A 6,265-nucleotide genomic window follows, 5' to 3' on the forward strand; every position below is an offset into this window, starting at 1 on the left:
CGTATCATGTTGTGTCATGTCAATCCTATATCGTGCTAAAATGGTCATCATGGGCTATGCTGGAGTTTGCCGGCCAAATGCCATGTGTGCTCAAATGGTGCCTACTTTTATCTCTACTTTCAATTTAAATAAAAGTGGAGTATTAATAACACAAATGAGAATTTGTGACGGCGATATCCGTCACAAACTTGTGACGAATATCGTTTTCTCTCACAAATGACTCATAAGAGGTGAGTGGGGAAGCACATGGGGGGTGTCCCACCTTGTCCCCTCTCCCTTTTTGTGAGAGGTCACAAGCTTGTGACGAGATTAACCCGTCACAAGCAAGACTAGCTGGATTATTAAAAAACCGGTTAATCGAACCAGAGATTTCGTTCCTCCTACAAGTCTACAACTCTTAAAGTCTAAACTATGAAACAATATTTTGCGAGTGAAAAGTGAAAGATAATAAGATATACTTTAGTTTTGATTAGTAGGCCAGATTAAGTTAACCACATTGCGGGCTAACCACATGGTATGGCACGTTACACCTACATAGCTACTCAATATATCACTCACGCAAGTTACTCCCATATAGTCCGTAACTCCGTATATATGATTTTAAAAAAGCATCAAAATCATACCATAGTGGGCATAGTCTAAACCTAAGACAAGAAGCAAGGTTTTATACTATCAAACAGTCTCATTACGCAAAAAGACAACTCATTTATTAATTAAGCATTAAATGAATAAGTTTTTTATTTTTCTTTATAAAAAGAAACCGTTTTATCGTGCAAAATCGTCTTATTCTATAATTTGTATTTAGTCTAAACTTGATTCCATCCTTTTATCAGCCTTTTACATAAACATGTAAATTAAAGTGGGTATAATCATGATTAAGCATAGGAAAATTCTCTTTCATGTCTAGTTCTCGAGAGACAATATCTTGGTTATTTGTTCTTGAACTCAATTAATTATTCCTTTAATTTTTGCTTTATCTTTTGATGGCATAAGTGATCAATTGGCATGTAGTCACATAGGTACCGATCCATATTTGCGGCCGCACTCGATACTAACCGTTTGCCTTAGTCTATTGCCAATTATGAGAAACTGTCTAGAATTATGATGACATAATACGGAAAGTCTCTTATAAGGCGATTTTACGATAAACAAATTGTAAAATTGTATTTTATTAGTCACATAAAACTAATTATGATATAACAGGTATTGATATAACAAATTACAAATTAGACATCGAAGGTTAAAAAGTGGTTACAAATGTCAAAATATAGGTACTAAAACAACATATGAATATATATAGCTATCACACATTTTTAATTGAAGGGATCCCCACTCATCCCATTTAATTAAGTGACGCCCAAATTAAATGTCACCCGATAGCAAAATCCCGCTTTGTTGTGTCCCGGGACACCGAATCCAATACACATGGATCCGTCATTGTTTGTACTACACTAGGCCTTTGAGAACTATACACCCTAATACTCGATAGCCCTTTAGTTTAACTTTTCAAAATAGAGAGTGAGACACCGAATATATATAGTGAAAAACATATTTGGCTTAATTTATTGAAGATGAGTTTTGAGCTTTTGAGAATTTTATTTTAGCTTTTAAATAATAATATGTTTGGTCAAAAAGTATTTTTAAGTTCAAAAACACATATGAAATATTTCACTTAAAGCTTAAACTAATTATTGATGTTCAATTAATAATTTTATATTTTTATACCTAAATAATGATTCTAAATCGAGTTTTTAAGGGCTAATTATTATTATAAATACAATTATAGAAAAAAAAATTAGAACGCTCTAACGTTAATTATTTAGCTTTAGTGGATGTCAAATTTTGTTAACGTGGAACACTCACGAGTCACCAGTAAACTTTTTCAGATGATACATATAATTATATATAGGGAAATGATAATATCACTACACTTTTTGTTAATGCTACAACAATACTCCCATGTCAAATCATTTGTTTGTCTTTCATTAAAATATTTCATAAAAAATAAAAAGGACAAACAAATGAATGACAAAGGGAGTACAAGCTAGGTCGATCTAAAGGCATGTTATTATTCATCGTCTCACAAATATGAGTGACATTAGTAATTTTGAAGTGCAGTTATACTTTCCCTAACTATAACTATACGAATATGCAATTAGTGAGATTGTTTGAAAAAATGTATTGTTTGATGTGTTCATTAAAAATTCACTAAACTAAGGTCGATTTAATTAGCTGATTAATACACAAATTCTCACTTTAGACCTCTGTTGGGTTAAAAAAAAATCACTAAGTTGGTCAATTGATATCGAGTCAACACGTGATGTGATTTTATGGCTTCTAGATTCTCTCAGGTTTTATAGTTTTATACTTTGTGATATGTATGCATTTGTTATTCCCACCGATTAACACACCTCTTCTTGGACTATCACGGACTCACGGTATTTATTTTCTCAAGTTCTCCAATGAGAATCCGAGGAGATCTCAAAGTTTGACCTTTACAAAGTTTAGAACGAGTATGCTTAATAATTAATATACATCTATATATCTATATAATCTATATTCTATCTATATAATATAATTAAAAAGCTAGCTAATGCAATAAATTTTAATCCATGTCACTAATGCATTAAATTTTATTCCATGTCATATTTTTTCAATTAATTTTTTTTGAGGAAATTCAATTAATTTGTATTTATTAGTATTTCATTATAGATTATTTGATGAGTGACAATACAACATTGATGGATAATTCTTACTACAAAAAATATACATCGTATGATAATGTAATTAGTGACCCACCAAAAGAAAGAAGAGTAAAAGTCAATTTGAAGAGGCGTTTGTGAATTATTAATCCTTTTCTTTTAAAAAAAAATAACGGAAAATTCACGCGTGACCTTAACTTTGTCATTTTTCAGACTAACTTTTTAAGTTTGTGCACGTGATATCCTTGAGATTTGATTTCCAAGCACAACGTGCCCTTTTTACCGTTCTTAAAATTTTCAATTGAGCATAAGTCATAAACCAGAAATCGAAATTGACTAATTTATTTTCTAAATTGATGACCTCTTCGAGATCTACAGATTGATAAAACGAAAATGGTCATTCAAAAATTTAAAATCGAAGATATGGTTGATTTGAGATTTTCGATAAGAAAAAACCGTATAAAATGTCGGTGGACAATTTTTTTTTTCTCAAAGTATTTTATGGCGAAATAATCATTTTAGAAAAAAAAAAAGATTTTGCCGAATCTGAATTCCGGTCTAGGAGTTATGCTCATTTGAATTTTTTTATAGTAACAAAAAGGACATGTTGTGCATAAAAATCAAACAGGGGGGTATTATGTACATAAACTTAAAATATTGGGTACCATGTGCAAAGTGGTAAAGTTTAGGGGTACCACGTGAATTTTACTAAAAAATAAAGATCACATGAACACCGAAAAACTTAGACTATCTCTATGATAATACCGTTTTTTTTACAATAAGACCAAAAAAGCTAAAGTAAAAAAAAGTCAAGATGACAACAAATAAATAAGTAAAAATGAATAACACAGGAACTCAACAAAACAACTACCAAAATCTTGAATCACCCAGAACCTAAAACACAAAAAAAACTAACGTATTAAAGTTAAAGACCAAACACGTAGTGTAACCCAACATTAATAGACAAATTAAAATAATTCATAAATATATATGATTAATGATTGTATGTTTATTAACACAAATATTACAAAAACACTTACACAAACAGAAAACTAATCTCAAATAGCAAAAAGGAGATGGTGTCAAATACCGTTAACATAACTACAATGACCCCATCAACATCACGCTACCAAATTATGGCCTGAGCAACAAGAATGTGAAACATGGCACTGAAGCCAAATGAATATCCACTATCACTAAATACACAACAAACGAAAAGCGAATTACACTTTGACGATACAGCGTTAAAAAAATAGAAAAAGTCAACCCCGTGAATTTCACGGGTCACAAAACTAGTTAGTGCTTTATATGTCTCAGCCAATAATATAAATTTACTTTATTTTTTCCTTATAAGGAAAATAAGTTAGCGTTATTGGGTGGCGCTTAATCTTAACGCCGTCCTCTCACATACAATAAATGAGAACCTCAATAACAAAAGGTGCATCATATGCAATAAATGGAGACTCCAATAATAAGAGGTGCATGCGTGATGATGGCGCCAAGATTAGGTGACATTCAATACATCATGCATCACATAAATTATTTATTCTTTCATAGCGCTTGCTCTAAATTCTAAATCATGGACTATAATGCGGTAAAACAAACTTTCAAGTTGCTCATAATTGTGTTACCCGATAATTTGCTTTGTATTAATAATAACAAGACATTAGAGAGTTCTAGTGAAATGGCAAAACATCTAGGAACCGTTTGTTATTCATCACTCGTATTTAAATAAAAATATATTAATATATTCACAAAATCTCATTTGTGACGGTACGGATACCATTTTTCCTCACAAATGACCCAAATAGAGGAGAGGGGGGAGCATATGGAGGTGCTCCCACCTTGTCCCCCTATCCGTTTTGTGAGTGACATTATCCGTCACTTGCTCCGATCCGTCTTCAGCAAGACTAATTGTAATATGTTTACTTTGATGACAAAAAAACTAAACAATTAATTGAATGAATGAAATTTTTTATAAATAAAGTACAGAGTATATTATTGACCGATAATTGGAATTTGGAAACATCTACCCAAGATACCTCACTATCAAATGCCTTGTCAATTTATCAAAATTTTAGGTGCAACCTATTTCACTCCCCGTACAAAAAAAACGAGGTCACAAACTTTACTGAGTAAGTCTTACTTAAGACGGGTTATTTTCGTTTGAAATAATAAGATAAGGTTTCACTTTATAGTCAAATATGATCATTTTTGGAAAAAAAAAATGTCACCTTAAGCGGTAAATACTAGTTGGATCATTTCGATCACATTTAACTATAAAATGGTTTTAAAAACCCATCTTATTATTTCAGACGAAAATAGCCGTCTAAAACAAGTATTTGCGAACTTTATTAAGATTACAACCTCATGCTCTTTTAGGTCCCCTCCTATAATTCTATTGACAGCAAGGTTTTGAATCATAGAAACAGAAATAAGTTATACGACAAAAATTCTTACATGTGTGGACTCATCACTCTTAAAAGCTTGCATAATAATTATTTAAATTTCAATTTCAAGTTTACATGATTAATTTCATATGATGCACCTTCTGACAAGAAATTACTATATTTGATAACTTATGGCATCTTCTATGTTAACATGAAGTAATAATGAAAGTACTATAAGAGATTAAGAGCCATCCAAAACTATGGAGGACATGTACTAATTCAAGTTCAATTTAATTAGTCAATTAATTAATGGGAAAGTGGAGATAATGTACTTAGTTTTAAGGCCCTGTTTGATAAACAGCGGATTAATTTCAGCATAAGCAGATTGCAAAAGCAGATTATAAATGACAGGTTTTATTAGAAGGTTTAACTAGCATATTATAATTAGCATAATTAATTTGAGTGTTTGGTAATTGACAGATTATGATTAGTAGATTGTTATTTTTCTTTGTAAAATGGAGAAATTTTCCTATTTTACAATATGCTAACAAATATGCTGGGGTAAGCAGCATATTGTAAAATAGCATATTGACCCCAAATATGTTGTTTCAATATGTTGTTTACCAAACACTAAAATTAGCATATTGATTGGTCAAACATGCTAAAACCCTTGAATATGCTAAAAATTGGTCAATATGCCGTTTATCAAACAACGCCTAAATTGTCATAAATGATAAACAATACTCCCTTTCAAGTTTCAATTGTATACGTTTGTTGAATATATGAGTTCATTATAATCATATTATAAAATTCATTTGAATAAAGGGAGTATTACAAATAAGATTATGGATTTTTTTTGCTAACGTACACTTGTTATTAAGAAATTTCTTTTACAAGAAAAAAACATATTCTCTTGTGAGAGCTTGAAAAATGAAACACAAAATCTCATTTGAGACGGCACGTATCCGTCACTTTGGAGTGACGGATACCATTTTCCCTCACAAATGACCCAAATAGAGGAGAAAGTGAAGCACATGGGGGTGTCCCCACCTTGTCCCCCTTATCCGTTTTGTGAGTGGCATTATCCATCACTTGCTTCGACCCGTCTTCAGCAAGACTAATTGAAAATGAAATTATATACAGTACTAAGTACTATGTGAGAGATAATTCCGA

The sequence above is a fragment of the Silene latifolia genome, chromosome 8 (genome assembly GCF_048544455.1).
Source record: "Silene latifolia isolate original U9 population chromosome 8, ASM4854445v1, whole genome shotgun sequence".
Classification (NCBI taxonomy): Eukaryota; Viridiplantae; Streptophyta; class Magnoliopsida; order Caryophyllales; family Caryophyllaceae; genus Silene; species Silene latifolia.